The sequence below is a fragment of the Haliotis asinina genome, chromosome 12 (assembly GCF_037392515.1).
Source record: "Haliotis asinina isolate JCU_RB_2024 chromosome 12, JCU_Hal_asi_v2, whole genome shotgun sequence".
Lineage (NCBI taxonomy): Eukaryota > Metazoa > Mollusca > Gastropoda > Lepetellida > Haliotidae > Haliotis > Haliotis asinina.
In genome coordinates, this window is record NC_090291.1 from 52,682,896 (window position 1) to 52,702,956 (window position 20,061).

The following is a 20,061-nucleotide window of genomic DNA, read 5'->3' on the forward strand; positions in this document are numbered from 1 at the left end:
CAAAGTGGGCGTGGTGTGCGAGCTGGCCATGGCGTCAGGTTAGTGATCTAGCGAGCTTGATGTGTCGGGGTCGTGGAAACGTGTGACCGGTTGTTTCTTAATACCGAGATAACTTTGTGTGCAGACTCTTTCAGTCTTTTCGCAACCTTTAGAGTACAGTACAAGAAAGCAATCAAAGAGCTAGCATCGTATTTCGATAACAAGTTGATGCTATGTCGGACAATAATGAAGTGCACGACTGACAACGAATTAAGAGAGACTACCAACAGAGAAGAACGGCATGATAAAGTAGAAACTGTGAACAATGGAATAACAAGTGGTGTCAATAGTCAGGTGAAGGCGAAGGACGGTGTTGAACTGAAGCGCGACTTGACCATGTAGGAAGTGGGGGAGCAGACGACTTCTCCACCAACATTGTTATCAGTGGTGTGCTCCAAGAAGATTTTACATGCGAATCATGATGGGCCGAAACTGGATGCATCGAGTTAGACTGAAGTACCCGGATCTGGGACTGGGTCTGTTTCGGATACATGTGTACAGTGCGAGACATGTAGCTAAAAGTGTGGAAAGCAATGCGCTACAGGCATTCACCACACGGTGGAAGACGGCAGTAACATAGCCAGAGAGTGTGACAGGTCGTGGAAGGGAACAAACTGAGATTGTACATCCGCTTCAAGTACTCGTACCTGACAGAACCGTATATGTCCGCATCCACCCGTACAGAACGCAGAAGTGCACACATTTTGCAGTGGAACTGCACGACCTACCCTGTGTAGTAGAATAGAGACCGGCCGATATATCAACTCGCCACTTGATGAACGAATATGTTTTATATGTAGAGAAGCCGCAGACAATGAATGCCACGCTTTCTTACCATATCTGCAAGAAGATAATATCTGGTTTGAGTTGATCAGTCGCCGTGATGATGAAAAAGTTCTCTGAACGCCAGGAAGCAAAACTTGCTAGTTTATACTTTCAACCCCAGTGATATGTCCATTAGCTGTCACAACATTCCCTTCTATTCTAAAACGTAGAAAATCTTTCCTTTATAACTCCTAAGGATTTATGTATTTATTGTATTTAACTTATTTCTTGTGACAACTTGTATATGAAATTCTACATTTAATGACAATCATTTTCAGTGATAACATTATGCAAATATTGCTTTATGTATTTCATACGTAACATATCATATATTTAGGATTACACTTTCTCAGCATCCAGTGATCAGCAGCATGAGTATCGATTGGGAACGGATGACATGTGGCAACTAAGTCAGCGAGTCTGACCACCTGAAACAGTTAGTCGCCTCTTACGACACGCGTAGTCGCCTTTTGTGGGTTGTTGAAGACATATTGTACTCCGGACCTTCACGGCTACATTGGGTAAATATTCTCTGTGAGTTGAAAGGAACATTTTATCCACTGTTAGGTCTAATTATTTTATCCTGTTGTAACAAGATAGAGGGTTTTGAAACTTAATCTCCGCACGAAGAGTTTTATGTTTCACTTGCCAACCCGTTCCTAACCTTTAATAGTGTCAAGGTCTGCAATAACATTCTTAATATACGTCGTGATATTTGATACAAACAAGGGGAATATATATGTACATTTATATCATTCATATTACGCATGTCTCTAGTTTTTATGCTGTAGTGTCTCCCATAAATGGCTGAGCTACTGGTTGTTTGTGAGACAAAAATAAGAATATCTGTCTGTCTGTCTTGATGTAGATGTACACGTGTTGTAGGCAAATGGGTCGAAAACAACAGTCAAATGGTCTAACGTGATATATTTGGGATTACACTTTAAGAGTAAAGTACAAATTCTATTACTTTTATGAGTTGAGTCCCATTCGTGAATCGAAACTGCATCCTTAAAGTCAGGCACCTAATTGCCAGCACACAAAGTCGGCTGCCTAACCCACTCAGCCACCAAAAATTCGAAGTCGGACAACTGGTAGGCCAGACTGTTCCAGACCAGTTCCCTCTGCTTTGTGTTCACTGGCATGACTCCCACGGCCGAAAGCTGTGATTACACAATTTGGGATTACATTTTCTGAGTGAAGAACAAATTCAAATACCTTTTTTTGAGCTGAGTTCCATTAAGGTTTCGAACCCGCGCCCTCAGAGTCATGTACCTATTCGCCAGGCACCTCAAAGTACTAGAATTTGTACTGTACTCAGAAAGTGTAATCCCTATGTCTTGGGTTGGCATCTCCGGAGGAATATAAGGATACCAGATCAACAATGAGGCCTTTATCAGGTGATTCTCGCTCTTCACAAGGAAGTCAGTGTCCGACCACTCTACGCACAGCTCCTCCATGATGGCAAGGTCATCCGATTTGTGATGAAGTCTTCTTCTGCTCCTCCATGATGGCAAGCTCACCCGATTTGTGATGAAGTCTTCTTCTCTTCCTCCATGATAGCAAGCTCACCCGATTTGTGATGAAGTCTTCTTCTGCTCCTCCATGATGGCAAGCTCGTGAGTGATCTGCTGACCAGTGGGCAATCTGGCAATGGCAACATGAAGTTAGAAACGCATTCGGGATTCGGATCCCGAATCTGAAATTGTTCACATTCGGTATGTTTCTTTTGCAGATTCAGCATTCGGTACGTATGTAGATATGTAAGTATAGGTATAGGTAGGTAGGTAGGTGCAAGCCGTACGTACGTACATACACACTGTGTGCTCGCGCGTGCGTGCGTGTGTACGCATGTATTTATCTTACACATTTGGAATTTGGAACTTCAGCGCCCTTGTAAATATGCTCTTTGCACCTTCATCTGTCAAAAGATTCTATCCTCCACAATGCCGTGCACCCTTGGAGATAGTCAACGGTCTTGAAGATTTTTTCTGCTTACAGGCGTCAATCCCCGTGACAATCGAAGACAGACTGCAGACTGTCAGTATCGCAGTAGTTGTTCCCATTGATAGTCACGTCTAGATCTACGTTGTCAAGGTGTGCTCTCTTTGATCACATATATGAAGCCTCATCATTTTTCTCTCTCAACCATATTTGAGCTACAGTTTGCGCTACAGCCTGTTTGCAGCTGCACTCAGTAATATTAGAGCTATATGGTTCCCGTTTGTATACAATCGAATCAAGCATCGATCTACGCAGCTGGAACATGATGACATGAAATAAGGGAATAACCATCTTTGGTCTACTGCAATATTTCAAAATGATAAAAGGCAAAACAACCCACGTTAGGGAAATGTCGTTGGATAATGATAATAATAGTAGAGTGACGATGTGACATGTGACAGTTTCCAGTATCTAACAGTAACCCATCCGGTACGCAATACCTCCTTTTTAGAATGACCCAATAGGTTACAAAAACAGCAAGTTTCATCTTTTGGCCCAAATCTCTAATACTTCCCTTCCTAAGCATCAGGCAGAGAGTAATGTATTTACCTTCATTCAGGTTAAAAGTGCATTCATCATTATCAATCGGTGTGGTGGTCGGTGGTCCATTATATATTTCCCGCCTCAAAAGTTGATAGTGATGTTGATGTTGCTGTTGTTGCACTGGTATATGCTTCCTGTTGTTGACTGATACTTTTTCAAATTAACGACACAAGTCTGTTTGCTGGTCCACAACGTTTTATTGGGAGGTTTTTATTGAAGGCTTAGTGTCTTGTTCACAGTTTCGTACTAACTAACAGGCAGTAAGTCAAGATGCATGAAGTCCATTTCTGGAGCCCCCCGCCGTGATATTGCTGGAATATAACTAAAAGCGGTGTAAAACCATACTCAAGACCATATACTACTTTCTCCACAAACCACATGCCTCAAGTGCCGGGGTCGTCCAGATCATCATAACGCAGTGACCAAGGACATGACCTCGTGCGCTTACGTGTAGTGAGTGAGTTTAGCTTATTCAGCATTATTCCAGATATATGGCGTTATTCCAGATATCTGTATATGATAGAATCTCTACCAGACAATCCATTGATCAACAGCATGAGCATCGATATTCGCAACTGGGAACCGATGACATGTGTCAGCCAAGTCAGCGAGCCCCAACATGCGATCCCGTTAGTCGCCTCTTTCGACAAGCATAGTCGCCTTTTATGGCAAGCATGGGTTGCTGAAGACCTATTCTACTTCGGATCGTTTTGGTATGTAAGGGCAGTGAATGAGGTACTATTTATGAAGATATACGTCAAAATAAATTGCTCGTAAGCATTATCTAATCACTGAGCAATCATTGATAAAGATGGACATGAATCAGATTTAATGGGATGTACAGTGTTCTGCTGTGGACCACTTTTTAAGCAATAACGTATTGCACATTCTAATATATACGAAACAATATATATTCTAATATATACATACAGACAATAATCTGCTGATGATTGTTCTCAAAATTTGACATCAGTTGACTACAACTGCACGATGGTGAAACAATACATGTGTCTTCTTTACTGTTCATGTTTCCTGTATGTGTGTTTTGTTTGTTGCTAGGCGACGCTGTAAGTACTATTCCAACTATATGGCTTTGACTTGTAAAAAGTCTAGTTTGGACCAGACAATCATTTCTTAACATCACGCGCATCGATCCTCGCAGTTGGGACATGTGTCAACCAAGTCAGCGAGCCTGATCACTTAAGTCGCCTCTTACAAACTTGTAGGATTGGATCTTCACAGGACCATATGTGTTTATGTTTGAACTAATAGAATTACAACGGATAATAAGCTACCACCATGTTTATCAACTCAGTTTGTGAGTTAATGTGTGTGTCATAACAAAAACAAGTTCTAATTCCATAACAAATAAAGGTAAATTGGACTAAAACAATAAAAACAACTGGAATAACACAGTTCTAAATGTAAAACTACAAATTACATCTAAAACATTTGACTATACATGACAAAACAATACAAAAACAGGAAATAAATTGCCAATAACTGAAACTTGATCACCATTCTAGGAACCACGGGGACTTAGAGTAGATTTGACCCTAGCTGGATTTGCATCATCCCTTTAGATGTCAGTAATTGTCAGCGAATCTAGCCATAAAATAAATACTATGGACAGTACGATCTAATACTGGTAGATATGAAAATACCTTGAATGGCATGAACTTACATTAAAAACCACAATAATCTATTACTTACCACGCGTTCCATGGTTTTACAAATGCAACTATATAACGAAATCGATCTATAGTTAGATGGATCTGTATCGTATCGGCCAGACACCAAAAGCTAAAGCATTACACGATAATCAAAGGCACTCTTTCACACCACACTTCCCTAAAATAAATAATGCATTTCTCTCAACACTACTGAGTATCAAATTCCAGAGAAGCTACCATACACTTTATCCCAAAACAAAATGGATTTTATGATTACAATATCAAATTATAAAGTCCGAATGAATTAATACAACGTTGAAACGATTCTCGTGCCTTCTACCGGTCGAACACCCCACAGAGATATGTGCCTTGGAGTGCTCTTTCTTTAACTCTTTTGGGGACAAAACTGAGTCGTAGACAAAAACACCGCGTGCGACAATTTTCGATGTACAGATCAATTATATGTACTTTCGATATATGGCAAGTGTCCTCTGTTTGAAAGCTGTTCGCCTCAAAGTTTCAATTATCGATATAATACATTGTATGAAATTGTGCCTTTAATATCTGAAAAATAGAACTTAAGTATAGAAACACCTTCTTCAGGTGTATATTTAAAACCTCATTAAAATATATCAAGACAGGGATTTGGGTAATGCTTTGGGTGAATGTGCGTCGTGTAGTGTTCATGAGTGTACCTGAATGATGCAGATTTTTGTGACTTTATCCATAAAGTTTGAAAAGACGTTGTCATGGCGATCTGATGGCATATTCCTTGATTCTCTTTTGAACACATAAACGTTGCTTGAATCTTCTACACCAACGTGGGTTGAACACTCTGTTGAGCATGGTGACAGTAAGAGACCACAGATGCTGACAGACAAAATCTCACAACACTTGCAAATTTTCCTACTTTGTTGAGTCTTCAGCTCGGTCATTGTGTGCCAACCACATTATATCTGTATCTCCCTGGAATATCAGTCGGATAATCCAACCTCTTGAAGGGTTTCCATTGGTTCCATCTCAGTTTGATCCAGTTGGTGCTTCTAGTAGAGGTCTTAGAAAGATATTACATAAACCTTACTCGACTATTTAACTCGCATTAACATGATTCCTCTTTTACACAAACGCGTGGTTGTTTATGGCTGAGGAGAGGGCGTTTTACGACAGATGTACTTGATGAACGTTTCTCGAATTCCATCAACTCGAAATGCATAGATGATAGGGTTGATCACACTGTTGAGCACCAACAGAGAAAATACGACGTTCAGGATAGTTAAAGAGGAGTATAAATACCGTAAGTTCGGACGTATTGCCACAGTCAGGAAGAAGAGATATTGTGGAGTGTTTAGTATGAGAAATGGGACAACGACGCTTGCACTTGTCAACGTTGCCTTCATATTCATCTTTATCTCGTTGATGTACCGCTCTCTACCGACGAAGTTCGGGATAATTTTTCTGATCTGTTGCCTGGCAACAGCGAACATGTAAATGTTGCAGAGAAAGATGAGGATGATGCAGGGAATGCTTGTCAAAGCAAACACGAAGAGACTATTAGAAGTGGCGAGAAGAAGGAAGTTGCACTCTTGGATGTTTATGTCAACGAAACTGTAAGCACTTGACACTACACAGAAAGGAATTAACCAGGTGACCAGGGCGGTGAAGATCATGACTCTCGTTTGATTGAGTTTGTAATGGCGGTAAGGGAACTTGACGGCGATAATTCTTTCTGTAGTTAGAACGGCGATTGTAACAAGCGACGTACATGATGAGAGGGCTACAACACTGTATCTGATCATGCATTCAGTGGTGTTGTACAACTGTATGTACACAACGGCAGAGTGGTACGTAAAGAAGACACCCACCATTGTGTCCGTCACAGTCTGGTTGATGAGCAGAAGACGAAGAAAGTTCTGAATCCGTCGACATTTCGCCAGCGTGACTATTGTGAGGATATTCTCTAAAATCACACATGCACCAATCAGAATTTGTATTGTCACTACATATATCGGGTAAGTGTCCCTTTGGCAGACGATACACATATGTGTCATATTTCTGTCATTGTTTGGAACCGGTGGTGACGTGTTCATGGTTACTTTGATGCTGCTCTAGGTTAGAATCAAGTGAAAGGTCTTGGAAATGTGTTTCAACTAGTTTACACACTGCAGTTTTTCGGCTCAAATTGTGTCGATGTTAGACAATACATCGGCTGATGATTCCTAAAATATCATAGACATAATGCTTCATTTTGTACCCATGGCATTAATGGCAAAGTGTAGAATGCTCAAGCATTCTCTTGTTATCCGATCGCCAAGACAAGGCGTATACACAGGTCCACGATTATTTGACTGCTTGGGTTAATGGGGCTCTCTTCCTGACTGGTGTCTCAGAAACGTCTGGAATTTGAATGCAATCAAAATTAAGCACTTTAAAACATGCATCAGATGGGTAACTGACAGTGAAAAAAGAATGCAGTAGAGGAAATATCTGTTTGTTTATTGTTTGACAAAGCACTCGCAGTAACCCTAACAATAGACCCTATGAGACTCAGAATATAACTGAAATCAACAGAATGGGTTTATGGAATATGCTTACTTTCATATAACTGGCTAACGAACCTGACAATCTGATCCCCATAGTTGTCTCTTAAGGCAAGATTTAGTTGCATTCGTGACTAAGTGGTGTTACTCCGGGACAAGCCGAATAGCGAATCGTGACCCTCTCGAATATTTGATGTTGGCGTAGGAAGATCAGAACCACTTCAAACAGGAACGATAACTCTATGCTTGTTCAATTCGAATGGTACTTAATATCTACGGAGTACTCGGACATTGTACTGTTCTTTTTTTTTTGCCTATTTATCAAAAATATTATTATTAACATTATGGAGTTATTTTCAATGTTGAGACAAGGACATATTTTACGAGCAATAGGTTTCAATAATTTATTGTTATTTCTATTACATTTTGAAGTTATTCACAGCACATCCAAAAAAATGGATATTGTATGTTTACGCTTTGAACAATACGGTTATTCTTCTTCATTTTGGAATTATTTACGACCTTTGAATATTATCCTTCAGTAACCCATGCCTGTCGTAAGAGACAACTAACGGTAGCGGGTGGTCAGGTTCGCTGACTTGGTTGACACATGTAATCGGTTCTCAGTTGCGCAGATCGTTGCTCATGCTCTTTATTCCTGGATTTTCTGGTGCAGACTCGATTATTTACAGACCACCTCCATATAGCTTGAATATTGCTGGGTGCGCCGTAAAACTAAAAACTAAAAACGTAAAACTAAACTCACTCGCTATGATGTTATAATGTTTCTATCATACATTCAAATATTTCGTTGCCACAGTTTCACCTGGTGAGTATTATTTTCTTCATCATATTATTATATACTATTGTACTTTTATGAGAGGAATGTTTATGTTTCATTTGGTAAGGATATCACGAATAACTGGCGCTTCATTACTCTTTGCCACGTAGCAGTCAGTCTGTCTACTCATTTGTTGTATTTGATTGATACATTTAATATAACATGGAGAAATGCTACTGACTTGTATCATTTGATTCAAGGAACCGATCATATGTCCTCGTTATCAAAGTAACGTAAGTTCACACCATAATTGTCATAGGTAGACTAAAGTAAATCATGTATTTAGTTTCACTACTCAAAATACAACAAAGAAATCAACGGGTGGCATTAGCCGTACAATGTTATGACGTCACGTTGCTTCTAAGAAGAAGCCTTCTAATTACAACGATGACTGGGAGCCTGCCTTTCTTGGAGAGTAGATTGTCGCGTAATTTCCTCATTTACAGACTTCGGTAATAAATAGAAGAAAATATTCGTGACCATATCATACTATGTTAACGACCTCAATATCGGCGTATCCCTAGCACGAAAATACCAAGATTTAGGCAGTTGTGTTGTAAACAAGATATGACGATCGATTTATCTGGGAGAACAGTATGCCCAGACCTGTGTCTTGGAGAGGAATCTCGTGTTCTTTAAGTAAACAGAAAGAAGGAGGGGGCTTCACTTGAACAAGCAAATGTACTCTCAAATTGCTTTCTTGTAATTTAATAACTAACGTTGATTCTAGATGACTTCTATCAATCTCAGATAAAGAAAAATGTTTCTTTCTTGTTATGTTTTCAGAAGTTCGTATTGGATTTTATTGCAGATTTTACGTTTTGGGGAGTTCCAAGCCAAGGTAAAAAGGCACCTAAAATGGGGTCCGTGAGGCCAGAACTTCGCAAAGCCAATTTGCTAGAGGCTTGAAGATAATATGTATAACCATAAACCTGTGCTTGCCATAAAAGGCGGTTATGCTTGTCGTAAGCGGCAACTAACGAGATTGGGTGGTTAGGCTCGTTGACTTGGTTGACACATGTTGATCACTGGATTGTCTACTCCAGACTAGATTATTTAGGGACCACCGCCATGTAGCTGGAATATTGCTGAGTGCGGCGTAAAACTAAATTCGCTCGCTCGCTTGAACGTCCTTCAATGATATACCCGTTAATACATCCACCCGCCTCCGACTCTACATGCAGTTTAGTGTGTTAGATATACCTGTTAGTCCCTCTACCCCCGAATCCCTACACACACGCGCGAGGGCGCGCGCGCACGCATACACACACACTTTACATGTATACGTATGAAAACCTCAACAGATACTACCAAAAAGTAATGATACAGAGGACAGTTACAGATTCTATATCGATTATTTATCAGGACAGATATCATTTTCGTCGTTTAGCTGAGATTTGTCAATTTTTTTCTTGGATTATCGCTCTAACAATCGTTATTTTGGCAAAATCATCAGATTTTTGTTGCAAATTATCTCAAGGAATCTCAATTTAACTAGTGTCGTTGAATTGCTACGATATTTGAACAAAATCCACCATTTCTTTCTTGAGTTATCGCCCTAACAAAAACAAACACGCATATTTATGAGTGAGTAAAATTGTTATTACAATTTACATAAACATTAATTACATTTTATGGCAACTAAAATTATTACAGTTTACGTCAATTTTTTTTACAGTTTGCGCATTACAATTTATGTCAAATTTTATTACAACTTACGTCAAGTCTATTTCAATTTGCTGCAAGTATTACAATCTGCGTTCTTATTATAATATACGTCGTAACAACGTATTCATAAGTCTAGGACAACTCTTTAAATTAATCACTCTTCTTTTTGGACAGGTTCTTCCTAAATTTGAGCAACATACACTAAAATTGGTAAAATCCTAGTCCGACATAACACTTTTACAACATGGATGTAAATGAAAACAACCCGTGAACAGTCAATAAACAGAAAAGCTTTCCTTTCTGTGTAGAAAAGTTATAACCCTCTTAGAAGAGCAACAAGTGGTTCAGTTAACATTGGAGGAGACAAATAAACTGGTCAAAATTGATTCCCAGTGTGGTTTGTGATTGTTTTGTAAACAGCTAGCACGAAGTGGCTCTTCGAGACTAACGATAATTATTTGAATGAACTGAAAAAAAATTAAGAACGATAGTATCCATATATATATCCACAACTCAATATATCAACACAATATATCATGTATCACAATATATCAGTTGAGAACGTGAGTTTGACTCAGCGTGACCAAACACAAAACATTTGAACATAAACATAAAGGCGGTTCTGAGATTTAAATCCATCATTAAAGGCTTCTGGAACACCAGAAGGATACACAGCCAGTATACGAAATTTGAAGAACGAAATTACCTACCTGAGTGAACGATGATAGACAGAGAAGACTAGACTTAACTAAGTTAGGTTTCCACTACTGACCGTCTATATCTGCCTCATATTTGGCGTTTGAAATGTGATAATGAATGGTCATGCCAGGAAATGCGTCACAGTCCATGACTGTAAGAGACTGACGCCACAACTGATCGATATATTCATCACTGATCATGACATAGATGGCGTTAATTAATTGTATACAGTCAGTTATTAACATTTGTTTGTCAGATTAATTTAGAAACAGGGCAAAGATATATAATTCTTGATTCGGGATAAAGGATTCATAGACGTCAGTGATACAATACTGTTTTCATGTTTGATTAGAATGCATGCTAAATTGGTAACATTATTTTGTATTTAAAACCGAAAGCGCAACCGTACCTTGAATTTCGCTCAGATTATATTGTACATTTACAAATGACTAAGATTTATCATAAACACTCTTAGCTTGTAACTGGCGATGGACGTGAATTGTGAGACTAACCTGCTCCCTGTCCTCCTGCCCGGACATCGTAAGACTTCGCTCATAATGTCAATTACTGGTTTCACTTGTGAAGACCTGACTATTCACAGACCTTTGCAAACGCTGGAAAAGCTGATTTTGGAGCGCAAATCAATTTCCATGATATTAAGCTAATAAGTCAAATAAATATACTGGCTGCCAGAAAATACACAGAGCCACTTTGTGGACATGATCAAATCCTACATTCACCTTTATGCAGTAGGCATTCCGACTAGTCCGATTCACGTTGTTGTTTTTCGTTTTCTCGTCTGTAAATCTGCAACTCTTCAACCACCGGATTACATAATGTTGCAGAGGTGTCCATAAGAGGATACATGCCTAGCAAGCAGAGTTTATGGAATAGCCGGGTTCGTGTTTTTCGCTTTTATTCCGCTTATAGTTATGATTATATCTTATTTGTTTGTTGATTTCCAATACATGAATACATCAACATTGTCATCTCGCATGAGCAGGTTGTCATACTGTCCGTATGGCTCAAAAACGGTCACATGAATTGCAATCGAACTCGAAAACTAATAAATATTTAATGCTTAATGACTCCCAGTATGAAAACATCAGACGAACCCTGTGAAGGGCTGAAGAAGGCCACACCCACGTGACCCTCCAAGCACTATCGCACCTCTGCATGCATCTCACTTCGAGATTGATTTTTTGTGCCAACGATTATTAATACCTCACATGGATAAACAATAATTCATTAGGTGCTGGTGGTAGGGTTGGTGATTCCCCGCACGATGTATTAAATATTGATGGAATATTATCGGTGGAAACCTATAAGCAGTCGGTTTTAAATCAAAATTCATATTTATAATTTTGTTATATGCCCTTGAAATTCTAACAGTGTATGTGTCTCCTAATTATGCTTTGTATAGTATGTGTAACATCGTAAAGAGATGTATATTGGTGTAGATATTCCCACAGGTAGATTAAGCTTTGTATTTCCACTCTCGACATAAACGAGAATTCAAATAACCCAATAAATTTCGTTCCGACGGAGCGATAAGTTTGGTTACTCCCTGGTGGAGATGTTTGATGCTGACTATTTTAATCTGTGAATAAACTCAAAACATTATTCCAGCGACCAGAAGACTGAACCAGTCATTGTTTGATATTACTGAGTCAAAATACAAACTTCACAATTTATTTTTGTAAATAACAATATGAACTGCTATACTAGACAGTTTTTCGAGATCATAGGAGAGCCAGTTCTTGTACCGCGCCCCTCAAAAGTGCTTCATGAACGTGTCGTTGACATGCTGGACAGTGGGGTGCTGCTGTAGAACAGACTCGACTGCAACAAACTGACACCACTGCTGATTGCGCTAGGTCAGGACGATCACGTCTGACGTCAAAGTTGGAGGATCGTCCAATTGTGTTACGTCACCTCGTTTTGACGGCACCAAAAACAGAAATGGGATCCATTGTCGGCACCAACCATTGGCTGCGAGCTGCTCACACCATTACACCGACGTCGGCGTTTGTTGAGGGCCCGATCCGAATTACTCACCTCTGCAGGAATCAGCTGTCTAGACCTGCCGTCAAGGACACTTAAATTTGCAGAATCGTATTGCTGTGTGGCATGAACAATGGCGCCGACTCCCTAATAATGTGTTTACAATCATTAGAGGGTCCCCGAGGAGGCTGCAGAAATTTCTGGCAGAATTTTTTTTATTTCACTACCAGAGTTATCTTAATTGAATAAAATTACAGACTATCTTTGGATAGTTTATTATGGACTTCCTTTAGATGACGTCTTCTTGGTAGTACAATCATAGTCACAAAACTATCTAGACAAATACCATTCTGTGTAAATACATTTAAAGGGCTAAATATTTGGAAGAGTGTGTATTAGACCGTCCTTTCACTTGTATCAGATAATTTATGACACATAATTTTTTGCATCAGAATACGAATATCTGATTCATCAGCAGGAAACTGAAAATAGACAGTATGTACACTTCTGTGGGTATAAAGTATCCTCATGATGTTTTCCATGTATTTGTAAACTTCAGGTAATGAAACAGGATGATGATGTTAATAACTCTAGGACCGGTATGAAGAATTTGAACATTTCATATCATTACGCCATTAGATGGTTTGGTTCAGTTGTGTGTTAGACTTATTCCATACACTGTTTCAATCGTACTTCTTGGCAAAGAGGTCAGATGAGGCAGACTTTATCAATCAGCACCCGTTCGTTTACTACTGTTTTTAGTACTTTATGCATCCTGATTGTTTGCTTCATGGCTGCGCTGTTTTTCGTTTTAAGTTCCCACCTGGCCTGATCCAGTTATCTACTCCTTGTTATTCAAGTACATGATGTTTGTCCCAGCATTCAATAATTCTAATCACTTGGTTGTTGTCACTGTTAGCTTGAACATGATGTAAGAATCTACACAGAAACGTTGCTATGTGCAGTTAACACGAAGTTATTATTCATATAACCCGATACCGCTTATGTGTGTCTTACATTCTTAACGTAAGTTGGAAAAAAAAGACTAATGAATGTCTTGCGCTGTGCTTGAGTTGTGAACCGAGGATTAAGTTGCCATTACATCGGTGATGGTTAGAAAGACCTGCGGAGTAACATGTTACTGTCAACCGTCTCATTGTTGGACGGACAAAATACCATTCAAGATTGACTAAAGTGGTACAATATCCCGTTTATATTTGTTATTGCTACCCTTTTTCACCAAGGCCCCAGTGAGTGAATTATCATCTCATCATGTGAAATATGTTGATTGGCGTGTTTTCGTGACAAAGGTCAGTGGTTGAAATGTTAAATTGTATTAATGTGTCTGTGATGATGACAGTTTATATCAGTGTTCCAGTGTACCGTCGTCATATTATCAGTTACATGTTTTTCAAACAGGAATAGAAAGACTTATGTTAATCACTCGTGTATTCGTACAAAATAGTGTTGAAAATATTCCAATCATTGTGATTCCCCCATCCACTTCTAATAAATATTATATATTGAAATGTTGGGTTTTGTACATACAGAACTTGAAACTGAGAATCTGAGTTTGCACCCAGTTCCGTCCGACCCTGTCATCCGGGATAAATGGAGGTAGTTTGTTTGCAACCCACAGACGTAATAACATGTCATGTGTACAGGAATCGCACCTGCCTGTCTGTGTAATTACATAATGTGACAGAGACACCCCAGGTGCACGAGCCATAAATCAATGTAGTTTCCATGTTTCCATACACATGCTTTAAAACATTTCAGTTTTCAGGCTGAACAATAAAATTAGCATTTCTAATACTACACATTGTTTGAAAACATCGGTTGCAAATATGCAGGTATTGTACCAGTGTATTGTTATTACTGCCGACCCAAGATGCTTGTAAGCACAAGAAACATCTCTTGTTTTCCCACTTCGACTGCAACGATAATCTTGCACACATCACTTGTTTATACGAGTTGGCTTCCCGGTTCAAGCTAATCACTGCACATGTGCTATGAGTGGTGAAACCACTTTTCCTCCCAGCCCTGGGGAAGCGTTTGAACTCTGATTCCGTGGGTTTATTTTAATCGCGTTATTTTTCAACTTTATAACTTTTATTTGCATTTTTGATAATTTGTTACCGAACCGAATCAGAATCTACAAAGAACTGTTTTGTGTTGCATGTGACCTTGAACCGACAAAACGTACTGGATAGACTCTATAAGACGTCTATTGTCCATGCAGCACCAACTGGCATTGTTTTGGTGTATTCCCCGAGTGGCCGCTCTCTGGATTGCGCAAATATTTACCACGGTGTCCACCCAAGGACAACCGAACCGGAACGATGACCGCTTATAGGGACAACATGATAAACCACCAATTAACAGGTGTGAAAAGTCGGTGGCCATAAATCATTGTTTCAACGAGGCAAGTACATTTTCGCGGGTATTGAACACTGATGCATTATCGCATAGGTATTGTTTATCGTCTCATCTGGTACGCTGGTCTTTTCGGGCATGTTGATAAATTCAAATTATGGCTCACATATCTTACATATATTGTATGTATTTATCATTGTAGGTATGTATCCGGCTTCGTCTCTATTCGCCTTCAACCCATATCGCATACAAAAACAATGTAGGTTTACTGGGATTGGAAAATGCACCCCGATACTGCTAAATTAATCTTGCACGACGTGAATCCACTAAGAAGTTACAACTGTGTTATAATGAAACGGATGGGAATAATGCATAAGCCTTTTAAATTGTAAAAGCTATAATGAAATACGGTCAAATTCACACTGTAAAATATTCGGTTGTCTGGTACTAAAAGGCTTTAAACAGGGGAAAACGCGGTACGACATCATATAAAGAAAGTCTGTATTAAATTATATATGGTGTATTCAACACAAAGATAATTCTGGTATAGAAACAAAAATATCAAATCATTTGATCACGCTAAGTGCTTATTATTTGGAATAAACATGACACTACCACTCACGCAGGAGAATCATTAATTATAGTCTCTAATTTTATTAAATTAAGATAATTCTGGTGGTGAAATAAAAAATTCTGCCAGAAATTTCTGCAGGAAAAAACATCTGCCAGAAATTTCTGCAGAAATGCATTTCCAGAGCCAGTTTGCGAGCTTATTAACACGTGGACACACTGGCACATGAACTTATCGTGTTCATCTCCTCGAGATCTTTCCAATGATATAAAATATGTCTTTGTAGCTTGCTCCCTTCTGTGTGTCAAGTTAGGACTCGCTGGCTATTCCTAAGTTGTCCCGCCCGGCCTTGAAGTTTCTTGGGTGCCTCAGTATTAGTTACGAAGCGTTCCAGGAATAAATCCCCCACTCCATTTCACAAAGGTTGACGACACCAATCCTCTGGCGCAATTAAACACTTACAAATAGCAATAACAAATTAGGACCAATTGAATTTTCTCTTCAAGCTTTTATTAATCTGCACATCGCAGCATGGTCTTTAAAGGAAGATGTCAGAGATGTCATGATTTACCAGTTATAAACTCGTGGTCTGGATGAAGTTAAATTATATCTAAGTGTGCAAAGGATCATGACACCAAGAGGTAAACCAACAGTACAGACTGAAATAGAAACGATGAAGTGTATTGATTCGTAAGCGAAACACACTGGGACTCAACCTTGGTATGTTCAGCTGACCTGCTCTTCAGCTGAATCCAAACGAATCTGCTAGTGATGTCGGGCCATAGGTGTGTTCTTTACTATGAAGCCTATCATTGTCTGAGCAGAAACGCCAATGACTGGTGGTAGTGACGAAGTGAAGTCTTCGCTGTAACCAGAGAAACCTGCCATCCCACTCGACGGGGGAAACGTTGACTGACGGTGTGGGCTTTCCTAGACCGTCAGCAACTAGCATTTCTGATCAACACACTAGCCTTTCTGATCAACACACTAGCCTTTCTGATCAACACACTAGCCTTTCTGATCAACACACGACTGTTTGCTGTTAGCAGGGGTATATTCTTGTCTGTTCTTGACAATGGTGTAACTAATTGCGTATATTTCTGTAGAAGTAATACCCACATAAGGACGCTTAACTATAAGGTTGTAAAAGATTTCAAGTTCATGGGACATATTTTCACTCTCTTCCCACATATTATATACGTACACGATACATGCCACGGGGCACTTGACTGGTGAAAATTGTTTCTAATTCAAAGAAGAGGGGGGTCCAAACAACCCTTCGTCTACTCGTAACGTGATTACAGCTCCATCATGTAGGGTGGCTGTCCATAATCAAGACTTTAGTACTTCTCCTGCTTATAGTGTCCACCTTGAGGTTGATGAGCTACCTCTTAAACCACTTCGTGTAACATTATCTGTACAGTGTCTCAGAATACTATATTCTAACCTAGTTTAGACGTTTATCCCCTCCATAATTACCTATACAACATGACGTCTTTTCTTATTCCGACACTAGACTTAAGATAAAACCTTTCCTTCTTGCTGCTGGCATAGATGTACAAATGTATCTTCTTTACGCCTGATTTCTTCTTGTCTTTGGCAGTTAGTGGGGCCAGGAGCTGACTTAACATTGACCACATTAAAGTTAGCCGAAACTACTGAATTGCTGAACACGAACTTAATCAGTAATGTAAATGAATATACACGTCAGTCGCCACATTTAACAGTTCTTAAAATGTATTAAGAAGGACCCCTTTTATGCGGTATTATCAGACTCTCTCTAGTGTATGCAAGCGATGCATAATTTAACGTGCACATATCCACCTTCATTTGAAAAAAGTGGATTAAAGAATGCTCTTGCCGCTGGCCAATATGACCTCGCCCTCTGTTGGTGTCCCAGCCATGTTGATTCTGCTGCTAAGGCAGCGCTGAACAAATCTGGTACCACAATGGTTATACCTGCTTTCTGTTTTTGCGCATGTTCAGTGTAGCTCTGTGACGCACAATGAGATTGATATAATATCATTTCCGTACCAGATGGCCAAACGTTTCTTGCGGCAGAACCTTGTTTCGAGATTTCCACGATTTCCAGGTTTCTGTTTGTCAGGGCTTACTGTACGACAGAGGACGTTGCACGACGTGTTTGCAAGGATTATGAGCGTGGTATTGCAATATACATGTGCTTAGATGTATCACAGCATACTGATTTATATTCATGTATCCATTTAAATGAACTAGTCTAATAATTCTGGATTGGTTATTGCACTAAGTTGCGCAATAGGACGGACCCCAATCAACAGGAAACGAGACTGTTGTATATTCAATCAATCTTTTTATTTGAATTTGATGGAGTCTTATTATTATGGAACGGATTACACACACACACACATATTTATTACATAAACCTTCCTCGAATATTTCCTTCGCATTAACATGATTCCTCTTTAACACACACGTGTGGCTGTTTATGGCTGAGGAGAGGGCGTTTTACGACAGATGTACTTGATGAACGTTTCTCGAATTCCATCAACTCGAAATGCATAGATGATAGGGTTGATCACACTGTTGAACACCAGCAGAGAAAATAGTACGTTCTGGGTACTTATAGAAACGAATGTGTTCCTTAAGTTCGGGCGTATTGCCACAGTCAGGAAGAAGAGATATTGTGGAGTATTTAGTATGAGAAATGGGACAACGACGCTTGCACTTGTCAACGTTGCCTTCATATTCATCTTTATCTCGTTGATGTACCTCTCTCTTCCGACAAAGTTCGGAATGATTTTTCTGATCTGTTCCCTGGCAACAGTGAACATGTAAACGTTGCAGCAAAAGACGACGATGATGCAGGGAAGGCTTGTTGTAGCAAACACGAAGAGACTATTAGAAGTGGCGAGAAGCAGGAAGTTGCACTCTTGGATATTTATGTCAGCGAAACTGTAAGCACTTGACACTACACACAGAGGAATTAACCAGGTGACCACAGCGGTTGAGATCATGACTCTCGTTTCATTAAGTCTGTAATGGCTGTAAGGGAACTTTACGGCAATAATTCTTTCCATAGATAAAACCGTGATTACAACAAGGGACACACTTGATGAAAGGGCTACAACACTGTATCTGAAAAGGCATTCAGTAGGGTTGTAAAAATGTTGGTACACAACGACAGAATGGTACGTGAAGAAGAATCCCACCATTGTGTCCGTCACAGACTGGTTGATGAGCAGAAGACGAAGAAAGTTCTGAATTCGTCGACATTTTGCCAGTGTTACTATTGTGAGGATATTCTCAAGGATCACACAGGCACCAATCAGAATTTGTATAGGCATTACATATGTAGGATAAGAACCGTGTTGGCAGATGATACATACATATGACATATTTTGTTCATTGCTGTAAACCGTTGTTGATGTGTTCATGGTTGGGTGGATGCTGATCTTGGTTACAATCAATTGAAATGTCTTGGGAATTTTAATGAACTTGTTTACACACTACTGTTTGTCAGCTCACAGTACGTCAATGTTAATGAATGCCTGTGTTAATGATTGCAAGGATTTGACAGTTTGCTCACATGGCATCACTGATAGATTTTAGAAGAAAGGATGTGGGCACCCGTTCTTCAGCCTGCTCACAGTGAAGACAGTTTCGCGGCTTTACTTATATAGCCGTCCAGGAGTCTTCCACTGTTTAAGTTTAATGACGCTACTCCTTCTGGCTTGAAGACGATTCTCAGAAACGTCTGAAACACAAATGAAATAAAATGTACATTGGACATTTAAAACATAAACTTATCAAATGGTCATTTGTCACTGTAGAGACTGCACAAAAGAAAACATCTAGCGTCGATTTGACGAAGATTTACCTATAAACGACCTTGGTTATATATACAACTTCTAAATGCGGCTAAAGGACTTCTTTGTCTTGGTTCAAACGTGCTACTGTGTCATATTTTTGGTGTCACCCGTCGCTATATAGTGGAATATTGCTAAAAGCGTATAATCAAACTCACTGTTGCGTCACAGTTGTTAGATGGACGTTCACTCGTTCACTCAGTCATCCACATAAGACGTTCTTTTTATCCACATTATTCTTTTCGTGTTATATAACTACTTTCTTCTATATTTAGATTTACATTTCTCTTGTACAATGAATAAAAACAAAACAAAACAAAAAAACAGCATTTTCATAAAAGTCCAACAGGTTTGAAGATTCTGTATCACTTCGGTCGTGATTGGTCACTCTTGATGTTTTATTGACAGCTGGTTAAAGGTGAATTAACATGAA